The 27,163-nt window shown below is 33.8% G+C and overlaps 1 protein-coding gene across 3 annotated transcripts in view; it reads left to right on the top strand.

Annotated features, from left to right (window-relative positions):
- Positions 1–27,163, top strand: part of LOC136031048 (importin subunit alpha-4-like) — a 149,275-nt gene that overhangs the window by 27,727 nt on the left and 94,385 nt on the right. For all 3 annotated transcript variants that reach the window (XM_065710256.1, XM_065710258.1, XM_065710257.1), the window contains one exon: positions 20,057–20,155. The gene's annotated coding sequence lies outside the window, so the exon portion shown is untranslated. The remainder of the gene's footprint in view (positions 1–20,056; positions 20,156–27,163) is intronic.

Below are 27,163 nucleotides of genomic sequence, written 5' to 3'. Positions count from 1 at the left end.
ACCAGGCAGCAATGTTGCGGCTATTCCGGACGACGCAATTGCCAACGCTATATCATTTTTTGATCAAATTGATGCCAGAATCAGTTTTATCACAAACGTTTTACCAGTACCTCCTGGCGCATCCAAAAAGAAAATTTCTCCAACGTTGTTATCGACACAATGCATTATCGTATCATAAATGTCTTTTTGTTCCGACGTTAACTTGGAAATGTTATTTTGTACATACGACAATAGATCACTCGTACTGTAACTTTGTTCACGATCCAATTCTACACATGTCGAAACAGCAGCGATACGGTTAGGTGAAGGCATTCCCAAATCCTGAAGAGGTTTGTTTGCCATACGTATGCACAAATCTTCTATAATAACTAAAGTGTAGTTATAAATTTCTGATGAAAAATCAAAAGTCATATCTGACGTCTCTAACTGTTTTCGATGGAGTATATCTTCGGACATTTTTGACTTATATTTTTCCCATAACTCTGTAGGAGCTGATGGAGAGCAAGTTGTTAAAATGATGCGAAACAATGCACGACTTCTTCAATAAATTCAGAGCTTGGCATGCACTACGGTAAGTGTCATGTATAGTACCGTTTACAGTTCTCAAATACTCAAAGGATGTCGGACCGGGTACATTCACCAAAAGCAGGCGTAGAAAGAAGCATTCATGTTGATTGGGGTGAACGGTGTAGAGTCTTCCTATCGTGATATCTTTGAAGATGGTAGGTTGGCCGTCGACTGACTGGCTTCACTATGAAATACATATCGCCGAATTTTTGTTTTTTTAACTAAAATCTGGTAGGCATTGATGACCTTATCCAAGTCAAAATCCCAAACCCAATCATCATCGCTATCATTTTCAGTTTTGATATGTTTTGACTCTCGCTGTCCTGGTGGATCTTCATCTAACTGCGCGGTTTTGCGTTCTTTAGCCTCAAGCCTGTTTCCTTGCTGTTCTTTTGATTCCTCGGCACGCTTTCTTTTCTGACTTTCTCTATCAGCAGCAAGTTTTTTGGCATAGACTCTTTGAGCATCTTCATCGGCTTTTGCCATTGTAAGTTCATCAGTCATTGTAAACTAAACATTAATAGATTTCTACGTGAACATATGTCTTAAATATCTTGAATGACGTCACCGTCAAAGCAAAAATGACGACAACTAATTTCATGACGTCAGTCAACACAGAAACATGACGTCACCTGATCCACAGACAGACAACTTATTTTTATATCTTCTATATATATAAAAATAAGTTGTCTGTCCGTTACGCCAGATCATATCTTCTATATATATAAACGAAAACAAACTAAAATGTAAAAACTGGGAATTGCATAAATATTTCGAAATATTTTAACAATAGATTAAAGTAATTCGGAAACCTTAAAACAGATACCTAAAATTTGAGGTTTATTATAAATTTTTGAGCTTTAGCAAGCTTGGCATAAGAGGAATGTTTAGTATAGATCTTAAAATGACAGAAGAAACAGCCGAGGAAGCTGCTCAAATAGTTAATTCAAAGAGAAATTTTAGTATAAATCCTACAATGGCAGAAGAAACAGCCAAGGAATCTGCTCAAAGGGTTTATGCCAAAAAGCTTGCGGCTAAAGAACGAAAAACCGCGCAGTTAGATGAAAATCCACCTGGACAGCGAGAGTCAAAACGTATCAAAACTGAAAATGATAGCGATGATGATTGGGTTTGGGATTTTGACTTGGATAAGGTCATCAATGCCTACCAGATTTTAGTAAAATACAAAGGTTGGGCGATATGTATTTACGTCTGAAAAATAAAGAAACCTCAAAGAAAAATTAAAGACTGGGACATCCGGACACAAATCACGACCGGGAATATAAATGACGACCGGGACACAGGGACACAACTACAACGGGGACGCCGGGGGCACAGGCAGGATATATAATTGACGACTGAGACACAGGGATTGTTTGAATAGAAATTACAGACCGGGACACCGGGACACAAATGACTCCTTTATTTTTCAGTTTTTTTCCTTTTTTTAGTTTTTTTTTGTTTTTCAGTTTTTAGTTTTTTTTTTATGTTGCATGTTCAAGAGTCGGTAAACCTGACAATCTATTTATATGTCCCCCAACGGTAGTTTTTATATATATAGATAGATTCGGTCGTTATTTGTGTCCCGGTGTCACGGTCTGTAATTTCTCTTTGAGTGTCCCGGTCGTCATTTATATTCCCTGTTTCCTGTTGTCCTGGTCGTCATTTGTGTCCCGGTGTTCCGATCTGTAATTTCATCAGTTGACAAACATGTCGTCGTCATAACAAACATGACGACAACTAACTTCATGACGACATACAGCTCAATCCTAATGACGTCAGTCGACAGACAGCTTCGCGCCACCCCAACAGCTAGTATATATCTATATATATAAAAATAAGTTGTCTGTCTGTGGATGGATGGATGGATCAGGTGACGTCACCTGAAAAAACTGGATTAGGTGACGTCAAAACTGAAAAAACTAAAAAAAGGCAAAAACTACAAAAAAAACTAAAAACTAATAAAAAAAATAAAAAAGCTAAAAAACTAAAAAAAAACTATAAAGGTAAAAACCAATAAAAAACTAAAAAAAAAACTGAAAAAACTAAAAAAAGGCAAAAACTACAAAAAAAAACTAAAAACTAATAAAAAAAGTAAAAAAGCTAAAAAACTAAAAAAACTAAAAAAACTAAAAAAAGGTAAAAAACTAAAAAAAATAAAAAATAAAAAAAACTAAAAAAAAGGAAAAAACTGAAAAATAAGCTAAAATAAAGGTAAAAACCAATAAAAAACTAAAAAAAAAAAAGGAAAAAACTAATAAATGACGACACTCAAAGAGAAAGCGACCAGGACAAAAGGAATGTTCGATTAGCAATCAACAAAGCACCGGGACACAGGGAGTATAAATGACGACCAGGACATAAGTAAAAAAAAAAAAACTATCTATCTATATATATAAAAATAAGTTGTCTGTGGATCTGTGGATCGTGGATCAGGTGACGTCACCTGAAAAAACTGGATCAGGTGACGTCAAAACTGAAAAAACTAAAAAAAGGCAAAAACTACAAAAAAACTAAAAACTAATAAAAAAAATAAAAAAGCTAAAAAACTAAAAAAACTAAAAAAAGGCAAAAACTACAAAAAAAACTAAAAACTAATAAAAAAGCTAAAAGGTAAAAACTAAAAGAACTAAAAAAGAAAAAAATAAATGACGACACTCAAAGAGAAAGCGACCAGGACAAAAGGAATGTTCGATTAGCAATCAACAAAGCACCGGGACACAGGGAGTATAAATGACGACCAGGACACAAGTAAAAAAAAAATTAACAAAACTAAAAAGAAGGTAAAAACTACAAAAAAACTAAAAAGAAAAAAAAACTAAAAACTAATAAAAAAACTAAAAAATCTAAAAATCTAAATAAACTAAAAAAGAAAAAAAAAGGAAAAAAATAAAGGAGAAAAACAAAACTAAAAAACGAATGTATATACAGACCGGTACACCGGGATACAAATGACGACCGGGACACAGGGAATATAAATAACGACCGGGACACAGGGACACAACTACAACGGGGACACCGGGGGAAACAGGGGGATATAAATGACGACCGGGACAAAAAAACTAAAAAGAAAAAAAAACTAAAAACTAATAAAAAAAACTAAAAAATCTAAAAATCTAAATAAGCTAAAAAAGAAAAAAAAAGGAAAAAAATAAAGGAGAAAAACAAAACTAAAAAACGAATGTATATACAGACCGGGACACCGGGATACAAATGACGACCGGGACCCGGGACACAGGGAATATAAATGACGACCGGGACACAGGGACACAACTACAACGGGGACACCGGGGGAAACAGGGGGATGTAAATGACGACCGGGACACCGGGACAGGGAATGGTCGATTAGCAATCACCATCAACAAAGCTCAAGGGCAATCATTAGAATCATGAGGTATAGATCTGAATACAGATTGTTTTCCCATGGACCATTATATGTTGCATGTTCAAGAGTCGGTAAACCTGACAATCTATTTATATGCAAAGACAATGGGACAGCAAAGAATGTTGTATATTCGCAAGTTTTACGTAGTTAAAACCATATATATATATCTATCTATATTCACAGGTGGGACATAGGGACACAACTACAATGGCGCGTAACTATTATGGCGCGTAACGACTTACGCGCGCGGGGGGGGCTTGGGGGGGGGGGGGCGCGAAGCGCCCCCACCAACTAGGTGTTGGGGTGGCGCGAAGCGCCACCCCAACAGCTAGTATATATATATATATATATATATATATATATATATATATATATATATATATATATATATATATATATATATAAATAAGTTTTATATATATATATATATATATAGATATATATATATAATATATATATAATATATATATATATATATATATATATATATATATATATGTAGATAGATAGATAGATAGATTTTTGAAGCTACCAGTTTTTTATTCTTTAAGAAATTCAATCTTTTAATACTGTTGTCTTTTCAAAGATATTTGATTATTCAAGCTAGCCGTAACGGACAGACAACTTATTTTTATATAGATAGATAGATAGATTTTTGAAGCTACCAGTTTTTTACTCTTTAAGAAATTCAATCTGTTTTAATACTGTGTCTTTTCAACGATATTTGATTATTCAAGCAAGCCGTAACAGACAGACAACTTATTTTTATATATATAGATATATATATATATATATATATATATATATATATATATATATATATATATATATGTATATATATATATATACTAGCTGTTTGTGTGGCGCTTCGTGCCACACCTAGTTGGTGGGGGCGCTTCGCACACACACACCCCAAGCCCCCCCCCCCCCCCTCCCGCGCGTAAGTCGTTACGCGCCATATAAGTTACGCGCCATTGTAGTTGTGTCCCTGTGTCCCAACTGTGAATATAGATAGATATATATATATGTTTTGCGAATATACAACATTCTTTGTATACATTGTCTGTGCATCTAAATAGATTGTCAGGTTTACCGACTGCAACATATAATTGTCCAGGGGAAAAACAATCCGTATTCAGATCTATACCGCATTTTTCTACGGTGTCACGGTTGTCGTTTGTGTCCCGGTGGTGTCATTTATATTCCCTGTGTCACGGTCGTCATTTGTGTCCCGGTCTGTAATTTCTCTTTGAGTGTCACTGTCGTCATTTATATTCCTTGTGTCCCGGTGTCACGGTCGTCATTTGTGTCCCGGTGTCCTGGTCTGTAATTTCTCTTTGAGTGTCCCGGTCGTCATTTATATTCCCGGTGTCCCGGTCGTCATTTGTGGCACCGTATTAGTTACGCGCCATTGTAGTTGTGTCCCTTTGTCCCACCTCTGATTATTCTTTCATAATAACAAACGACAAGCTAAGGCATAACTTAAATTTCAAATAAATAATGGAACTATTGGCTTGATACAACCATCATGGGAAAAATACAAATTCTTTCTTTAAGTTGTGACATTTTTAGGTCATTTTATTTTCCAGAAATATCAGCATGCCAGTCTTTTTTTGATGACTTTTAAATATTTAGAATTAACATCAAAACTTGATTCTGTTGATGTATCTACTATTATCACGACATCATATATGGTTATAACCTACGATAATGACAACACCCATCATATAGTATATCAAAACGTATTTTTTTGTGTAAAAATATTGATTTTATTTTGAACTAGGTTGGTGGGGGCGCTTCGCGCCCCCCCAAGCCCCACCGCGCGCGTAAGTCGTTACGTGCCATATTAGTTACGCGCCATTGTAGTTGTGTCCCTGTGTCCCACCTGTGAATATAGATAGATATATATATATATATTTTAACTACGTAAAACTTGCGAATATACAACATTCTTTGCTGTCCCATTGTCTGTCCATATAAATAGATTGTCAGGTTTACCAACTCTTGAACATGCAACATAATAATTGTCCATGGGAAAACAATCCGTATTCAGATCTATACCGCATTTTTCTAACGATTGCCCTTGAGCTTTGTTGATGGTGATTGCTAATCGAACATTCCCTGTGTCCCCGTCGTCATTTATATATCCCCCTGTGCCCCCGGCGTCCCCGTTGTAGTTGTGTCCCTGTGTCCTGGTCGTCATTTATATTCCCTGTGTCCCGGTCGTCATTTGTGTCCCGGTATCCCAGTCTGTAATTTCTCTTTGAGCGTCCCGGTTGTCATTTATATTCCCTCTGTCCCGGTGTCCCAGTTGTCATTTGTGTCCCCGTCAGTAATTTCTCTTTGAGTGTCCCGGTCGTCATTTATATTCCCTGTGTCCCGGTCGTCATTTGTGTCCCGGTGTCCCGGTCTGTAGTGTCATCTTATAATGACGTCATATACAAAGCCTTATATACTTATAATGACGTCAAATGCAAACCCACAAACAAACAAACATGCATATATACAACTTATTTTTATATATATAGATACAGTTTCTTTTTTAGTTTTTTCTTTTCTTAGTTTTTTTCTTTTTTAGTTTTTCTTTTTTTAGTTTTTTTTTATTGATTTGTTTTCTTCAATTTGTCAATGTTCATTCTAACATTGACACTTTGAAAAATCTTTACGGGCCAAGCATGCTAAAGCTCCAACAATTTATAATAAACCTTAAAATTTGGGTATCTGTTTTAAGGTTTTCGAATTACTTTAATCTATTGTCAAAATATATTGAAATATTTGTGCAATTCCCAGTTTTTTTCTAGTTTTTCTTTTTTTTTTAGTTTTTTAGCTTTTTGTAGTTTTTTTTTCTTTTTAGTTTTTTACCTTTTTTTTACGTTTTTTCTTTTTAGGGTTTTCCTTTTTTTTATTCTTAGTTGTTTTTTTTTTTGTTTTTTTCTTTTTTGTTTTTTACCTTTTTTCTTTTTTCAGTTTTCTTTTTCTTCTTTATTTTTCAGCGTCACTATGAAATACATATCGCCGAACCTTTGGTTTTTCAACTTCAAAAAATCTGGTAGGCATTTATGACCTTATCCAGGTCAAAATCCCAAACCCAATCATTATTGCTATCATTTTCAGTTTTGATACGTTTTGACTCTCGCTGTCCAGGTGGATTTTCATCTAACTGCGCGCTTTCGCGTTCTTTAGCCGCAAGCCTTTTGGCATTAACCCTTTGAGCAGATTCCTCGGCTGTTTCTCCTGCCATTGTAGGATTTATGCTAAAATTTCTCTTTGAATTAACTATTTGAGCAGCTTCTTCGGCTGTTTCTTCTGTCATTTTAAGATCTATACTAAAAATTCCTCTTTACGTGCCAAGCATGCTAAAGCTCAACAATTTATAATAAACCTCAACATTTTAAGTATCTGTTTTAAGGTTTTCGAATTACTTTAATCTATTGTCAAAATATATTGAAATATTTATGCAATTCCCAGTTTTTACATTTTTAGTTTCAGTTTTCTTTTTCTTCTTTATTTTTCAGACGTCATATGCAAACCCTCAACACAAAAATACATACAACTTTTTTTTATATAAATAGAAGATATAATCTGGCGTAACAGACATAAGACATACAACTTATTTTTATATATATAGATATGTATTTTGTTAAATTACAAAAGGTAATTTAACAAAATGCGGGAATATCCTTTAAAATGAAGCATTAAACAGCTCTCTACGATGTTTCAGTGTCAAGTCAGCTTGGGAGGAAAAAACGGAAAAAAGGAGAAAAAATATACAGTCGCGCAAAATAGCATGATAATGTACAATTTCCTTGTTTTTGAAGTGAATGTATTTTCTTTGCTGATCAATCCATGGCGCTGTAAGTTTCTATTATAGGGGTTTCAGACTAGGCGGTTCTTATAGTTGTTCGAAACTATTGTTCGATCTGACACTACTTTCAGAAGTTATTTCAGTCTGTTTTATTTCTTAGTATTCAGCTTGATCATCTCTTACTAGGTTGCCGCTACTGCAGTAACCCTGATGTATTCTATCTCTAATCATTCAATCTTTGATTTCCTTACTACATTTGTCTGTTAATGTTTTGCATTATGCAGGAGGGTTATCAGGCGATCAGGTTGACACTCACTACAGATAGAAAGTGACAATGCTAACTATTCATTGGATTTGTGTTTTATGCTAAACTTAAGGCTAATGGTCTTAATTTGTGTCCAATGCTATTTCTCCTATGATAGAAAATCATGAATAACTTCTGCGATTTAGGTGATTTTGAACTGATTTTTTTTTTGATGACTCTCGAGTTAAAAAGGAAAAAAATGTTGGTTTCACTTTTTCTGTATATGCTTTACCTATTGTGCAAAAAAAGAAATCAAGTTATTTTGGTTTGGTGAATAAAAATTTAGTGGATGGGAAATGACAGTAGATTTTTTTTTTAGTTCATCCTGCCAGTATTTAAAAAAAATGTTGGTTGCAGAATTGTTATATTTTTATTTTAACGGTGCAAAAAATTATTTTTAATTTTCAACATTTTTATTGCTAGAAGGTATGAAGTTGGCTCCAGAGGGTAGAATTTTGGATCATATGTAGATTTTATAATCTACAACCATTACAGAAAATTTCTGATGTCTATCATAAATAGTTTGAAAGCAAAATCAGAAAAATACAATTTCAAAATGTGCTTACTTTTTACTTATTTTACCCCTGTTTCCGGCTTAATAGCGTTCTTTATCAGCCAATAGAAAAAAAGGCGGGATTCTTATCCAATTTTAGACATTACGCCTAGAAGGCATTGTGTCTCTGATTAAAGCTGTTGACTTGTCAACTGAAGTCAATAAGACATTTGAGCTATGAGGAAGAAAATTATCAACAAAAGGTGGCTGAATTTAAAATACCGGTAAGTAAAAATTACATATACAAGTTTCATTCCCTCTTGTCCATTAAATAAAAAAACAAGTTTTTTTTAACTGCATGTAAGGAGCGACATTAAAACGAACAAAAATTATTCCGTTTATGAAAGGGGGTAGTCCCCTCCTCAATGTCCCGCTCTCTACGCTAAAGTTTGACTCTTTCTCACAACTATACTTTTTAAAACAATAAGAAACTTTAGCGTAAAGAGCGAGGCGTTGAGGAGGGGACTACCCCTTTCATATACGGAATAATTTCTGTTCGTTTTAAGTTTTAATGTCGCTCCTTACTTGAAGTTAAAAAACCTTTTTTTTATGTAATTTTTGAACGTTTTTAAATTAATGCATGTTTTGATTTGGCTCACCGCACAACGAAATTTGCATATCTTTTTTTGTCTAAATGGCTTTCTCATATTTTTGTTCTGACGATTTTGAAGAAAATGGGGTGGGGGAGGAAGTCTAGTTGCCCTCCAATTTTTCGTAACTTATAAAAGCACCTAGAACTTTGTATATTTGTATTACATATATGAGGGGGTTTGCCCTTTCGTCAATACCTCGCTCTTTACACTAAAGCTTAAATTTTCTCCCGGTTCTTTAAGAATGACCCTAGAATCACCAAGTCCGTAGAATATATAGTTGAAATTACTTTAGCGGAAAGAGGAAAGAGCGAGGTATTTAGGAGGAGATGAACCCCTCATATGCGTAATAATTTCTGTTCGTTTTAAGTTTTAATGCTGCTCCTTACTTTCAGTTGAAAAACTTCTTCATTATTATTTTTTCAGTGTTTTTTTTTAATAATGCTAGAAAATTCTATGCCCCTTCATTGAATTTCTTTCCCCCGTGACAAATTCCTCTAAGTAAAGATCCTTCAACGTAGCTCCCTCCCCTCTACCCCCCCCCCCCCTCAGCCAAACCCCTCAACCGTTGACTTTTAATTAAAAGGAATAGTTATGGGAAAAGTCAAGTCATGGCCAATTGTAGAAAAAGCCAAGACAGATTGTCCAATTGAGTGGGCATCAGGTCAAGGTAAACACTGGTCAAAGTTTATAACTTGTAGCCCCTCCCCCGGGAACTATGGGGGAGTAAGTCGTCCCCAAAGACATCTTATTATGTTTTTTGACTATGCTCAAGAAAATGGCTATCTCAAAATTTTGATCTGTTGACTTTGAGAAAAAAATGAAAGTGGGAGGGGGCCTAGATGCCCTCCAATTTTTGGTCGCTTAAAAAGGGCACTGGAACTTTTCATTTTCATTAAAATGAGCCCTCTTGCGACACCCTAGGACCAATGGGTCGATACGATCACCCCTGGGAAAAAGAAAACAAAAAACAAATAAACACACACCCTTGATCAGTCTTCTGGCAAAACAATTCTATGACTTTTAGGGCGTGTTTCCCCCTTTTTTTCCAAAATAAGACAAATTTTCTCAGGCTCTTATCTTTTGATGGGTAGGACTAAATTTAATTAAAATGCGATTCTTTTGACGTATTTATTAGTATCAAAATTTCGTTTTTTAGACTTTCGTTTACTATTGAGCCGGGTCGCTGTTTTTTTTTTTCTATGGTTCTTTTCATTTTTTTTAGAAAGGTGCTGCTTGGAGAACAAGATAAAGATAATTTGTCAAATGGATCAAAAATTTCAGAAGAATTTCAGCAAATCCTCTCATAGACGATTCAAATAAATTGGGAAACGGTAGTGGTTCTTACGGTGTTGATTGCCCCGATACGAATACTGAGATAGACTTATCTGGAATTCCAGATGGAAACTGCATTGTGAATCTAAGGTATTTCCTTGCTGAAGTAATTTCAGCATTCAGACACAAAATCAGTTGCGATCACGGAAAATTGATTATAAAGCAATTAGAAAAGAAAGGCCTGAAAACTGAACTGAAAGTTAAGTGTAATAAGTGTAACTGGGAAAAGAGGATTAAAGGTGAACCAGAATGTCCAGCAACAAGCGTAAAAGAATATATTTCAGTTTTACGGACCAGACACAGGTTGCTTTTTCCGAAAAAAAATCAAGTCTTAAAGGCTGCTTGAATTCGAAGGCTGTTTGGGGAGCCATGGGTAGTGGAGGAGGGTATTCTACACTGTGTGAATTCTTCGGGGTGCTTGGAGTGAAACCAATGTCACGAATAGTTTATTCCCGTATGGAAAGGCAGCTTGGTAATGCTTGGATGAATAGTTTATCGGAAATTTTGCTAGAAAATGGACGAGAGGCCTTAAAATCAGCCATTCATGATGATAGGTATAAGGAGGACTCATACTGGACAAAAGTGATATGTGATGGAGGCTGGAATAAGCGTAGCAAAGGACACGATTATTCGGCCAAAGGATGTGTTGCAGTTATCATAGATGCATTTTCGAAAAAACTGTTATATGTTGGCATAAAAAATAAATACTGTTATATATGTTTTTCTTCTGCAAACGCCAAAGTAATTCCCAAAGATCATTTCTGCTTTCTGAATTATAACGGAAATTCAAGGAGCATGGAAACAGATATTCTAGTTGAAGGCTTTCGTTCCAGTGAGGAGATGCACGGATTACAGTTTTTAGAGTTTATCGGTGACGGTGATTCCAGTGTTTTTTATAAGCTAAAACAAAGTGTTTCCTACGGTTCCAACATACGGAAACATGAATGTGCAAATCACGTCACAAAAAACTATACCGCCCATCTATATAATTTGTGCAAAAATAAAAAGGTTTGTACACAAAATGTCTTCCCCGAGGAATTATACAGCAACTGACAAAAAATTTAAGGGGCGCGATAAAAATAAATTCTGAAAATAATGGAACAGCAGAAGAATTGAAAATCTTGTTAAAAAGAGGTCCGTACCATGTTTTCGGAAACCACACAAAATGTGATTCTGGCTGTCCTAAGATTGCTGAATTGGCCGTGAATAGTAAAATAGAAGATCGGTGGAATAATTTTCCCCTGCAGGTGTTTGAAGATGTTATGACAGAGGTCGATATTGTGTGTCGAAAAGCAGAGCAGCTTCGAAATGACGCAACTACAAACTTAGCTGAAAGCTACATGTCAGTTGTTGCTAAATTCATCGGAGAAAAGCAAATAAGCCGGTCTAAAACGAGGTTCATATCATGCAAGAGTTCATGGAGCAAGTCTTGCTTATAATTCAGGTCCAAAATGGCATCAATTAGCTTGGAAAAATATTTTTGGGCTTAGTCCTTCTAGCGTAACAAAAAATATTGTAATAAAACGGCTAAGCTCCGTGTAATATCTAAACGTAATTTGACCAGTTATTATAGTGCTCTTGGAGGAAAACACGTTGCTAAGTTAAAAAATAGAAACTATAACTTTGGTAATCGTGACTATGGACCAAATTGCAATAAGCCAGACATGACTTCTGATGAAATGAATTTGGCTATACAAAAATATACTGACGAGAATTTAAAATTGGATTTTGCCAGTATAAGCTGTTTGTTCAACAGTACCAAGGGTCAATCCAAAAATGACACTTGGGTTGAAGAAAGATCTAAGAGAATAACTAGTAGTTACTTCCACAGAATTGCAACCAGAAAAAACAGCACCAGAGTTGCCCCAATTGTTAAGCAAATTCGAAACTTGGGACCTAGATTCTGCTCTGCCCTAATGAAAAAGGGCTTAGATTTAGAAGTAGTGGCACTAGAAGCATATGAAAACAAATTCAACTTAAAAGTCGTAAAGGGAGATCAAATAGGACTCAGTGTGCATCCACAGTATCAGTATCTTGCTGCATCTGTAGATGGACTGCTCCCTAATGGCACACCTATAGAGATAAAAACGGTGCATAATATACCAGAGTTCAAAACCATTTATGATGTGGCCCAGTCAAAAAATTAGTTAAAGCATTTTTTCTTGAATTATCCAGTGAAGGTCTTCAGCTAAAAAAAATCACAGGTATTTCGCCCAGATACAAGGCCAACTCGGGATACTGGATAAAATGGTACGCCACTTAATAGTTTATAACTCTATTGAGGATTGGGAAATAATTACAGTTCACCGATCGAAAGACTACTGGGAAAAAATATTTCCGAAGCTTGAAGCCTTCTGGAATGAATCCTTACTTCCTGAAATTTTAGACTCAAGGGTTGCAAGGAATATGGAAATCAGAGAACCTGTGTCTGTAAAATGTACAACAGCCCACCAATCGAAGGACTCAAGCTTGTCTCAAGAAATAAAAAGAGGAAAAAAAAGAAGGTTGAGTCGAGTTGAAGTGAACAGCAAGAAAAAAAACGCACAGAAGGGATCGGGGGAGAACAGTGAATTTACCAGGAACTCAATGCATGAAAACAGTGATTTTGAAGAAATAATTTGGTCTGATTTGGAATAGATAAATCTTCGTGTTTGATAAAAAAAATGTGTTAAAAAATATTGGCAAGGAAAATTCTTTTTTCCTCCATAAATTTCTGTCTCATTCTTCGTCAATGTCCAAAAATAATGAAGTTTCTTATCTGGTCTGAAGTATATTAAATACATTTAATACAAACAATTTAGTTTTTTTTATAAATTTCTTGTATGTTACTTGGGCTTAATATTTGTGATTTTTATAGTTTTTCCTACAATTATTACGTTTTCTGTACAATTCGTTCATTTTTGGTATTTAATTAAAGCGTCATTAAGTTTCTTTCCGAAATCTTGTGCATCTCGCCCTAACACAAAATAACGTTAACGCCCTAATCTTATTACAAGGAAAATAGCTTTCATCTTATTAATTCCAAACAAATGACAAAAAAAAAAAACCTATAAAAATCAAGGTGACTGGAAAGATATTGAAAATGAACTGAATGTGTAATGTATAATTATTTAGTGTTTAATATACTAATTACAGGAAGCATCAACAATTAAGGTTTACAGATTCTATTTAGCGACAATTTTTTATTTTGTTTTACGATTAGAAGGGAACTCTAGCCCAACTCCTATGGGCAGTAATTTGTGTCCTTTTTGGTTTAACTTTAGCACTCATTTTAATTTTCAATCGTTTAGGATTTAATTATTTGTATATAGCAGTACCCATTTCTTTTATGTTTGGTATAATTATTTATTTTTATTTCTCTTCATTTTCAGTCAATTATGCATAGACAGTAATGTTTGACCGTTTCACATTTAGATCATTGATTTTATTTTCTGTCCGTCTGTTTCAAATGGCTCTTTAATTTTTGATTACTTAACTCACTAGCCTAATTGTATAATGTACATTCCCAGATTGCTATGAAATCACGATCTTGTATCAGACTTAGCAGACATCTGCCATGCTTGGGATACTTATGTCATGCTTGGCACAGATCATTCACTCTTAGTACTGTTCTCACAGTTCCGCTATGCTTGGCACACTTCTGCCATGCTTGGTACTAGCCACCTGAGGTATATGATTTCTGAGAGTGAAAAACCTCTCAAACATTCATCCTTTTTCTTTGGGTAGTTTACTTTTGCATGTGCGGACTGTTTGTTTTCGTTGTTGTATTTTAATGGGGGCAGATACGATGGACAAGGGTTTTTAAATTCCTTTTGGGAAATCCCGAACTTTTTCTTCTATTTTTATCGCTTTTATTCTATTTCAATAAAAATTATTTTTTATGTGCTTTAACCTGTATGCGCCTGAGAGGCTATATTTCTTCCAAATAAGTTCATTAGTACGGGTATGCATTGAGTTTTTCGTTTTACACAAACTTTTCATCTTGTTATCTTCCCAATAAATTAGTTTTATTTCCATCAATTCTGTTTATATGCTACTTTTTCATAGTAAATTTATGATGGAATGGCGGATTAGTCTTCTTAGTTATTTAGCAGGATGAGATTGAGGAGCACAAAAACACAAACGTACGCAAACACAGGAACAAGTCTACACACACACATCAAATTACCAATTACGCACTTATTGTTTGATGCAAGCTGTGCTAGAGTTTTGTTCGCAGGAATTCTTCAATTCAATTCAATCATATATATTTAAACAAAAAACACATAATTACATGTACATAATCTGCCAGGAAAGCACAAAAGTGCTTGACTAGGGCAGAAACTTCACTAAAGAATAATTAAACAATCAACTAACAGAAACAACGAATCAACTGGATTTATCAAAAAAGAAAAAAAAAGAGAAAAAAGGGGAGTGACGAAGAGATAGAAAAGAAAAAAAAAAGAAAAAGAAAAGACCGAAAAGAGGAGGACCGCATATTCAAATCCAAACAGTATTTCTGTAACGACCCTTCACTGCTCGCTTGAAGGTAGTAAGGCTATTTGAGTTCCGGATTTCCAAGGGGATTGAATTCCAGATAGCTGGTGCATATCCGTAGAAAGTCCTTTGCGAAAGCCAAGTTGGGTATCGCACAGAAGATTCTACTCCTGGAGGTAATCATACATTCTTTCATGGACTACTTTCTCGTAAATCTTCGAAAAAAAAAGGTCAAATAGAAATGGATCGGTAATTACTCGGTTCATTTTTTGACTTCCCTTTGTGAAGGGGTAGCACTCGGGCTAATTTAAGTCTTTCTGGAAAAGTTCCCTCTTCAAGTGATAAATTAATCAGATGAGTCAAAATAGAAATAACAATTGTTTTTGTTGCTTTAACAACTTTTAACGATACTTCATCTACTCCACAGGATTGTTATTTCATACTCATAATTATTTCATTTTCATCACAATTTGTAAAAAGGAATTCAGAAGTAACATGACGAGGTTTAAGTTTGGGGACTGGTGGACTTCGAGAACTGGAGATTAAAAGAAAATAGCCAGGTGGGTGTTTCACCCACCTGGCTAACTGCTTGCAATTCTCAATACCCAAGGGTTCTCCCAATAGCCAAACAATTTTCATTTCCAAACGGACTCGGTCTCGGTTGAGGTTTGGGAGAGTTCACGCTTTACATTTCAAAACAGACACCCATCTCGAAAATAAAAGATTTGTCTACTTTTCGTACAAGTTCTACCATTTGCATTCAATGCACATCGAATCAAAATCTCTGAGCGAAAAAATATAGGATTACCCTTTAAATTGATGTGCAAAAGAAAACACTATTTTTAGCTCAGCAGTGGGTATATTTTCTTTTACATAACCTGTTCATCTAAATTAATCTCCGTAGAATCTAACGTGCTTTTACTAAACAAACATCTTTTGTTTTTTTCTCCCACTGGTTTATGTTTTTGTCAAGTCTCATAAACGAGTTTGCTATCGAATAGATACTAGCAGTGGCGTTATTAAGATTCTTAGAATCTGTTTCAGAAATTGGGCGGGAACAAAAAAGACCATTAGCCTTAATTATCTTTTTAAGCCATTTTTTCGGCAAGAAAAGATAGTCAGGGTCGTTCTGATTTTATCCTTAGTCTATCATATTATTACTTTTTCTTAGTTTTTTTTTTACATCCCGCTATATCTCCATCCCAATCTATTTAAAGGCTCCCTCTTTACTGCCTCCCAGCTAGTCCCCATTTTCCTAAATCTTTCTTTACGACATCCTCCAATTCCAACCGTGGACGACCTGTTTTCCGTTTAGCCCTAGCCGGTTGGCAGAAAAAGACAATATTCGGCAATTGTTCATGATTTACCTGCAGAACATTCTCCCTAGGCATCCCAACCTCTCTCTTACTATAGCCTTAGGAAGCAAGATTGAACCACACTTATCGTAAAGCCTACTATTTGAAATACAGTCAGTCAGTCGGCTACCCAAAGCAATCCGTAGGTAATTTCCCTGGAAAACATCTGGAAAATCTTCTTCAGTTATTCGGAGGAAAGCTTATATTCCTATTTTTCAAAACTTTTTTAAACTGTGAAAATATACCCTGAGCCTTGTCTATCTTCTTTGCTCCCACTGTCGTCACTAGTAATACTAGGAAGTAACGTGAAGCTGTCTACTTGATCAATATTTTCGTTATTCTGCGTCACTTTACATCTTCTTTTGTTCCTAGACTTAGTGACTTAGTCTTCTTACTATTCATTTTCAAATCTGTTCTAGCACCTTAACTCGCAAAACCTCTAAAAGTTTATTCGTTTTCCTTATATTTTCATCTAGGAGGCTTAAATCATCAGCATAATCTAAGTACGGGAATTTTTTTGTCCCAATTTATTCCGGATTCTCCCATTGTTTTTTTTTCTGTGCTCCGTAAGACAAAGTCCATAAAAGCAATCCATATAAATGGTATCCTTGATGGGACCAGAGTCAACCCAGCTCTAAATGGGAACATGGACAAACCTGGGAAAGGCAATCAGCAAGGGTGTGCGGAAACCACAGGATGGCTGGCCCCTAACCCTCATTGTACTTCGTGGCTAAAGAGCTACGAAATGGAGATCATCACTGCCGGTTTGGACCTTGAGGGTCTAGTGCCGTCACATAATACTATACTTACAAAAATGGGGATAGAAGAAACCCTGTTTATCTCTGGATTCAAGACAAAACCAGTTACTAACCTCATTTTTTAACCTTAACTGCTGTAGTGTTATTCTGATAAATAACCACAATCACTTTAATGTGTTTTTCTGGTATCCATGTTGCAGCAGTAGCTAGCAACCTAGTAAGAGACGATCATGTCCATTACTAAGAAGTATAATAACCTATAACTCCTAAAAATAGAGTCAGATCAAAACAAAAAGCACACTATTATAACTGCCTTGTCCAAAATGCCTATATGGGAAACTTACCGTGTGTTGGCTTGAACAACAAGGGAATTATATTGGCTTGAAAATCAAGAAAAACGGCTGTAACCACGATATTCTGCATATGCGGCAACGTTTTTCTTTCTTTTTCTATTCAGATAGCTTGGCACTGCAGCATCGTAGAGTTGTTTAATGGCTTATTTTAAAGGACATTGATGTGGTTAAAAACTTTTGTAATAAAAAAAATACTTTAAAAATAATTTTTTTTTAATGTTAAAAATATGATAATGATAAAACTATAATGATATAATGATTTATAATGATAAAAGTTCTTTTTACAAAGAACTTTTATCATTATAAAAAGCCTGTAGACATAGTTATATAAATGCAGTAATTTTTTTTAATTTTTTTTTTTCAAGTCTGATTTTTCAACTGAAACTAGAATAATTCATAAAAAATTTAAAATAAAATAATTTTATTTAACTGCAAACTGGAAAAATAGTTATGGTGTCTGAGCATCAATTTTAATTTTTTAAGTCCAACTAGAAAAATACCTGAAAATTTAAAAATTATTTTAGTTTTTGTTAGATTTTAACTACTCGACGCGTAGGTATTTTATCAAATTAAAAGAGTGTTATAATACATAGCTTAGACAGTAACATGGTTTATTCTGAGCAAGCTAAACGCAAGAAAAATATCAGAGCCGACAAATCCAAATATCTTCTTTAAGAAAATAGTACTATACAAAAAATAGAGATAGGATCCTGGAAAGAGAAAAGCAAAGTTTTTTACCAGACCAGACAACAAAAGAGCAGGGAGTGTTATGACAATAATGATATCATACAAGAACTCAAGCTCTTCTATCAGCTGAATGCTCATCATCTAAAAAACTGAGGACTCAATGTGTTTTGTAATTGAGGCACTTCTCAATTATTAATCTAAGAGAAAAAATTTGGTCGACACATCTTCTACCCATCCTAAAACCGCAATGTCCTTCTCTTAAAACCTTGTCTCCAGCTTCTCTCAGTCTAAAAAGTATCATCATGGTAAGTAATTTGCCTCCTACAGAAACCAGGCTATTTCTTCTATAATTACCAACCTCACTCTTATCACCTTTGTTATACAGGGGTTTAATTAGGGTTTTTCTAAAATCGCTAAGGACTCTCCTAAAAACCATTTTCTTAATATTCAGTATTTCGTTTTTATCCCCATAGCTTCAGTATTTAAAAAACTCATTTACCACACTATCAGAACCTGGGGTCTTTATTCCTTTTTGTACTGTCGCTATTTCTCATAAAATAAATCTTCCATGGTTTCACAATCTTTTTCGTTATCCTCTATATCTTTTCCTTTAACTCTATTCCGGTTTAGTATATTCTCAAAATGTATTCTTTCTATGTCTCTTTAACTTTTTCCTTATTATTAATTGTGGCCCCATTTCTATATTCAACTGGTTTAAGTCAAAATTCACTACTCCTTCTCAATATGCTAATATTTACAATTATTCCGTCTAACTGCATCTTCCAGATCCTTGGGAATTTATCCATGGTCTCCACATCCTGTGTCCTTAGTTCATATTTTAATGCTTTGTCCGTTTTCTTTACATACCTCTTATTTTCATCTGATCTATCATTCATATAATTCTTGTACAAGCCCCTGCTTCTCTAAATTAAACATAGAGCCTTTTCAGTATTATTCCTAGATGCGTTCATAATTTTCTTTCCTAAGACACTATTAGCAACTTAACACATCATTTTCCTAAAATTAGTCCATCTGTCTTCTACATTGTCAAATTTTAAACCTTCTAACTTAGTATTCAACAGTTTTTGCAAGGTTTCTCTTAATTTCTCATCCTTACGATATTTTAACTTTAAGTTAACCCTAGACACTAATGGATGATAAAATTTACTTTCAATATCTATAACAACACTATAATATACCCTAGCATCTTGTATTAATCCTGCCAGTATTCGGTTCACCAATAGCATAATCAATTGAATAAGGTTAGCTGTCTTACCACCATGTCAATGCCATATTAACTTATGGGCCATTTTATGATCAAATACTGTATTGGTTATAACTAGATTGTTATACCTACTAAATTGCAGCAGTCTGTAGCCACAACTGCTTTCTTTAAAAGCGAACTTTAAAAACGTGACGACAATTTATCTAAAATTACTATATTCCTCCTCTCGAGATAAATTTGAGAATTGCAGGCTAATAAAAAAGTTTTTTAAACTTTAAAGAAAAGCTTCTTATTTCAAGATGCAAAAAAAAAGAGGTTTGGATGAGTGAGAAAAAAGACATTATATAAGTTGCCAATGTATTGATTCTTCTGAGTGTGTAAATCCAAACATTAAAAATGCCTCAACAATGGCTTTTTTAGAATATAACAAACTCTTTTTTGGAGCTTTGTTTTTAGTTGTTCAAGTTTAACCTTGTGGTTTATTATGAAGTGGCCACCATAATTTCTCAAAAGTACCTTAACAGTTGTAAATACTTATTTATTGGTATATTAGTAGTTTTTCCATAACTGATTGTATTTTTCTGAAATAGTCTAGCCCCCCACTGAAATATATCTCTGAGTAATCTCTTTTCCTATGTAAAATAATATAATTTTAATTTATAGGGGCCGACCTCGTGGAAGAAAGAACAATTTTGGGTCTGCTTCTGCTAGTCTCTATGAAGTCAACCAATTGGGCTTCATAACGTTCTCAAAAACTGGCAGGTAACAAATTATAAAATATTTATACATAAACAAATGTATATAAAATTTAACGAAACCCAAAAAAAGGTAGAATTTCTAATTGGTGATACCGGATCACATGGAATTCTGGGACAAATCATTGGTCAAAACCCTTACAGCTTTTTTTGTAACACATGGAGCAGATGTAAATAACTAGTGAACGTCGACCACCGAACTATAGCACAGTTTGGTCAACAAACATGGATGAATAACATAGAAATATTACCTTCTAATAACCTTTTTTGGGGGAAAAATTCCTCAGCCTCCGCAGAATTCCAATGAGGGACTACTATTATTACTATTAGAAACAACTCACCGCTCCACCAAGCCGTCCGAAGCCAACACAGCTACACACGCTTCTCCTCCATCTCAATCTATTCCAAGCCTCTCTCTTTACTCCCTCCCAGGAAGTTCACATGTCCTTTAAAATTTTTTTCTATAACATCCTCCCACCCCAGACGAGGACGACCCGCTTTCCGATACGGAAAAATGCAACAAAAACAAAACAAAAAAAAAAAGTTCATTTGTTTTGCTTGAAAATAAAAAGTATATTTTAAAAATAAAAAGCTTTATTTTTTTAATGGCAGACTGTCGAATTTAATTTTTTTTCTTTTTTTTTTGTAATTTACATAATAACTAGCGATTCTGATCTTAAAAGTGTTTTTACCGAAACTCTAAAAAACGGAATTTTGATACCAATAGTTACATCAAAAGAATCGAATTTCAATGATGATTTTAAATATATAAGTTTCATCAAGTTTAGTCTTACCCATCAAAAGTTACGAGCCTGAGAAAATTTGCCTTATGTTAGAAAATAGGGAGAAACACCCCTAAAAATCATAGAATCTTAACAAAAATCCCACCATCAGATTCAGCATATCCGAAAACCCTATTGAAGAAGTTTCAAGCTCCTATCTACAAAAATTAGGAATTTCGTATTTTTTGCCAGAAGATAGATCACGGATGCGTTTTTTTTTTTTTTTTTTTTTTTTTTTTTTTTTTTTTTTTTTTTTTTTTTTTTTCAGGATTGATTGTATCGATTCATTTGTCCTAGAATGTCGTGAGAGCAAAAAAAAAAAAAAAACTATAAAAGGTAGAAAACTAAAAAAACTAAAAAGAAAAAAAACAAAAAAAATACTAGGTGTTGGTGTGGCGAGAAGCGTCACACCAACAGCTAGTATAGTAATAGTTATTGGGAAGTGGGCAGACATTTTCAGGGGGATTTTTTTGGTTTGGGGGGGAGGGGGAGGGGTTACATGGGATGATCTTTCCACTGAGGAATTTGTCATGGGGGAAGAGAATTTCAAGAATTTTCTTGCATTATTTAAAAAAACAATGAAAAAATAAATATGAAAAAAAATTTAAACTGAAAGTAAGGAGCAGCATTAAAACTTAAAACGAACAGAAATTATTACGCATATGAGGGGTTCACTACCCTGCTCTTTACGCTAAAGTATTTTTAGTAATTTTAACTATTTATTCTACGGCCTTGAAAATGCGGCATAGATCTGAATACGGATTGTAACTACGTAAAACTTGCGAATATACAACATTCTTTGCTGTCCCATTGTCTGTCCATATAAATAGATTGTCAGGTTTACCAACTCTTGAACATGCAACATAATAATTGTCCATGGGAAAACAATCCATATTCAGATCTATACCGCATTTTTCCAACGATTGCCCTTGAGCTTTGTTGATGGTGATTGCTAATCGAACATTCCCTGTGTCCCCGTCGTCATTTATATATCCCCCTGTGCTCCCGGCGTCCCCGTTGTAGTTGTGTCCCTGTGCCCTGGTTGTCATTTATATTCCCTGTGTCCCGGTCGTCATTTGTGCCCCGGTATCCCAGTCTGTAATTTATCTTTGAGTGTCCCAGTCGTCTCTTATATTCCCTCTGTCCCGGTGTCCCGGTCGTCATTTGTGTCCCGGTGTCCCGGTCTGTAATTTCTCTTTGAGTGTCCCGGTCGTCATTTATGTTCCCTGTGTCCCGGTCGTCATTTCTGTCCTGGTGTCCCGGTCTGTAGTGTCATGTTATAATGACGTCATATACAAAGCCTTATATACTTATAATGACGTCAAATGCAAAGCCACAAACAAACAAACATGCATATATACAACTTATTTTTATATATATAGATACAGTTTCTTTTTTAGTTTTTTTTCTTTTCTTAGTTTTTCTTTTTTTTTAGTTTCTTCTTTTTATTGATTTGTTTTCTTCAATTTGTCAATGTTCATTCTAACATTGACGCTTGGAAAAATCTTTACGTGCCAAGCATGCTAAAGCTCCAACAAATTAATAATAAACCTCAAAATTTTGGGTATCTGTTTTAAGTTTTTCGAATTACTTTAATCTATTGTCAAAATATATTGAAATATTTGTGCAATTCCCAGTTTTTTTTAGTTTTTTCTTTTTTTTAGTTTTTTTTTAGCTTTTTTTAGTTTTTTTTCTTTTTAGTTTTTTACCTTTTTTTTATTTTTTTTATTTTTTTTATTTTTTTATGTTTTTCTTATTAGGTTTTTTCTTTTTTTAATTTTTTTTCTTTTTTATTTTTTTTGGGGTGGCGCGAAGCCTCACCCCAACAGCTAGTCTATATATATAAAAATAAGTTGTTTGTGGGTTATGTCTGTCTGTCGAGTGACGTCGTGTTTGTCCGCATATGACGTCTGAATTATTTCACACTAATACAAAAGAAGAAAAAAAACAAAAAAAGGTAAAAACTACAAAAAAAAACTAAAAAGAAAAAAAAAAACTAAAAAAGCTAAAAAACTAAAAAAAACTAAAAAAAGGTAAAAAACTAAAAACTAAAAAAAACTGAAAAACCTAAAAAAGGCAAAAACTACAAAAAAAACTAAAAACTAATAAAAAAACTAAATAAGCTAAAAAACTAAAAAAACTAAAAAAAGGTAAAAAACTAAAAAAAACTAAAAACTAAAAAAGAAAAAAACTAAAAAAAAAGGAAAAAACTGAAAAATAAAAGAGAAAAAGAAAACTAAAAAAATATGAATAAAAATAAAAAAAAATAAAAAAGATAAAAACTACAAAAAAACTAAAAAGAAAAAACGAAAAAAAAAAGCTAAAAAAAAGGTAAAAACCAATAAAAAAACTAAAAAGAAAAAAAGGGAAAAAAAACTAAAAAAATTTTTCATCATATAATATGACGTCTGAATTATTTCATCATATACCAATTCAAAAACGAATGTATTCAAGCCGATGTAGCTGAGTTGATAAGGCGTTATGTTCCAGGTTCTAGGTTCAAGAGGTTCCAGGTTCGAACTGTGGCTTTAGCATTAATATAAAATAAGCAAAAATCTAAAGAAGGTAAAAACTACAAAAAAAAAAAATTAAAAAATAAAAAAAAATCTAAAAAAGCTTAAAAACTAAAAAAAAATAAAAAAAAAGGTAAAAAACTAAAAAAAAAACTAAAAAAAGGAAAAACCCATAAAATAAACTAAAAACTAATAAAAAAACTAAAAAAGCTAAAAAACTAAAAAAACTAAAAAAAACTAAAAAAAACTAAAAAAAACTAAAAAAAACTAAAAAAGGTAAAAACTAAAAGAACTAAAAAAGAAAAAAAAACTAAAAAAAGGAAAAAAACTGAAAAATAAAGAAGAAAAAGAAAACTAAAAAAATATAAATAAAAATAAAAAAACTAAAAAGATAAAAACTTCAAAAAAACTAAAAAGAAAAAAGAAAAAACTAAAAAAACCTAAAAAAAGGTAAAAACCAATGAAAAAAACTAAAAAGAAAAAAAGGGAAAAAATTAAAAATTTATTTCATCATATACCAATTCAAAAACAAATGTATACCGGGATGACGACCGGGACACAGGGAATATAAATGACGACCGGGACGCAGGGACACAACTATAACGGTGACGCCGGGGCACAGGGGGGATATATAAATGACGACGGGGACACAGGCAATGTTCGATTAGCAATCACCATCAACAAAGCTCAAGGGCAATCATTAGAATCATGAGGTATAGATCTGAATATGGATTGTTTTTCCCATGGACAGTTATGTGTTGCATGTTCAAGAGTCGGTAAACCTGACAATCTATTTATATGCACAGACAATGGGGCAGCGAAGAATGTTGTATATTCACAAGTTTTACGTCGTTAAAAACATAAATTGACTTTGCATCCAGTTGAACTTTATCCTTTTCAATCTTAGACATCGTGACGGACGAAAACTCGGAACAATCTATATATATAAAAATAAGTTGTCTGTGTGTGTGTGGGTCTGTCTGTCGGGTGACGTCATGTTTGTGTGTCGACTGACGTCATGTTTTCAACTGACGAAATTACAGACCGGGACATCGGGACACAAATGACTACCGGGACACCGGCACATAGGGAATATAAATGGCGACACTCAAAGAGAAAGCGACCGGGACAAAAGGAATGTTCGATTAGCAATCAACAAAGCACCGGGACACAAATGACGACCGGGATACAGGGAGTATAAATGACGACCAGGACATAAGTAAAAAAAAACTAAAAAAACTAAAAAAAGGTAAAAACTACAAAAAAACTAAAAAGAAAAAAAAACTAAAAACTAATAAAAAAACTAAAAAATCTAAAAATCTAAATAAACTAAAAAAGAAAAAAAATAATAAAGGAAAAAAATAAAGGAGAAAAACAAAACTAAAAAACGAATGTATATACAGACCGGGGCACCGGGATACAAATGACGACCGGGACACAGGGAATATAAATGACGACCGGGACACAGGGACACAACTACAACGGGGACGCCGGGGGGCACAGGGGGATATAAATGACGACCTGGACACCGGGACACAAGGAATATAAATGACGCCCGGGACACTCAAAGAGAAATCACAGACTGGGACACCGGGACACAAATGACGACCGGGACACAGGGAATATAAATGACGACCGGGACACAGGGACAAAACTAAAAAGGGGACGCCGGGGGGCACAGGGGGATATATAAATGACGATGGCGACACAGGGAATGGTCGATTAGCAATCATCATCAACAAAGCTCAAGGGCAATCATTATGCACAGACAATCATTATGCACAATATATATATATATATATATATATATATATATATATATATATATATATATATATATATATATTTATATTCACAGGTGGGACATAGGGACACAACTATAATGGCGCGTAACTAAAATGGCGCGTAACGACTTACGCGCGCAGGGGGGCTTGGAGGGGCGCGAAGCGCCCCCACCAACTAGGTGTTGGGGTGGCGCGAAGCGCCACCCCAACAGCTAGTATGTAATAAAAACATACGAATATAGGAGTTCGTTAATCTTAATTCTTAAGTTATATATAATTTTTACTAATGAAAACGTTGGTAAAAAATTAAAATTTCTAGTTGCTTTTTTAAGTAACCCAAAAATTGGAGGGCAACTGGGCCTCCTCCCCCGCTCCTTTTTATCAAAATATTCCGATTAAAACTATGAAAAAGCCATTTAGCAAAAAAAAAAAAATATACAAATTTCGTTTTAATTATTTATGTGCGGAGAGCCAAAATCAAAATATATATTCATTCAAAAACGTTCAGAAACTACATAAACTGAAAGTAAGGAGCAATATTAAAACTTAAAACGAACAGAAATTACTCCGTATATGAAAGGGGCTTTTCCTCCTCAACGCCCCGCTCTTTACGCTAAAGTTTTTACTGTTTTGAAAAGTAGATTTAAGAGAAAGAGTCAAACTTTAGCGTAAAGAGCGGGGCGTTGAGCGGGAAAAAGCCCTTTCAAATGCGGAGTAATTTCTGTCCGTTTTAAGTTTTAATGTTGCTCCTTACTTTCAGTTAAAAAAAACTAGTTTTTTTTATTTAATCATGTCTTAAAAAGACATTTCTTATGCTTAGAAGAAATGAAATTCGGTAATGATGTTTTTGTAACAACGATTTCTACCAAGTTTGAAGCTTTTGGATTTTTTTTAAAGGTTTTTGAATTGTTGTAATCCCTTGTTAAAATATTTACAAATATTTTTGCACTTACCAGTTTGGTCTTTACGCAATTTAATGTTTTTTCATACTGTTGTCTATTCAAAGATATTTGATTTTTACGCAATTTTGATTTCTAACAACGATTTCTACTAAGGTTCAATCTTTTTTTTCTCTTTTAAGGTTTTGAATTGTTCTAATCCCTTGTTAAAATATTTACAGATATTTTTGCAATTACCAGTTTTGCTCTTTACGCAATTTAATGTCTTCTCATTCTGTGGTATATTCAAAGACTTGATTATTACCGCAAGTCCGATTTCTAACAACGATTTCTGCTAAGCTTCAAACTTGTGTTTTATTTTTACATTTAAAACAGGGTTCTAAAACGATTAATTAAGATATTTAAAACAAGGGTTTCAAGCATAGGTAATAAAACATTAACCAACCAGTATTTCTTTTTAAAAATGGTGTTTTACTAAACAATGTCAACTTTGAAAAATTTCAAAAATTTACTAATCAAAATTCCTCTATTTTTCTCTTTCTACTTCCGCCATATATATTATATATTACACGGTCGATTTCTACCTCAACATTTTGGTTAACGTTTATAATGACTAGTCCTGTCAGTACAGAGTCCTATTAGTTTAGAGTTCTTCGTGAGTATTTCCACTTCTATTCATCCTAAATTATATCCAGATCTGTTCATCCAGAAAAATGTGAACTCTAATAAAAATGCATGTAGGCATGCGCTTCAAACTTAGTATATGATTCCAAATACTCCTTACAAAAGTAAATAATTATGTGTTTGTTATTTTTGTATTTGATAGGTATAGATTGGTGACTCATGCTGTTAAATTCTCAGGGTTTCAAGCTGTGGTAAATTTCTAATTAATTTTTTTTTAATCTTAAGATTTTCAGATGTTTAGTTCAAAGTTTAAATCCCGATCTATCTGTTGAGTACAAAAATAAAAATTGAAAATTTGACTCAGATTTAGCATTAAGTAAGAGATTTTGCTAATCGAAATCTGAAGTGTAAAT

This window comes from Artemia franciscana, chromosome 9 (genome assembly GCF_032884065.1).
Source record: "Artemia franciscana chromosome 9, ASM3288406v1, whole genome shotgun sequence".
Taxonomy (NCBI): Eukaryota; Metazoa; Arthropoda; class Branchiopoda; order Anostraca; family Artemiidae; genus Artemia; species Artemia franciscana.
The sequence above is the reverse complement of the archived record's forward strand: the minus strand, read 5'-3'. Positions and strand labels throughout refer to the sequence as shown.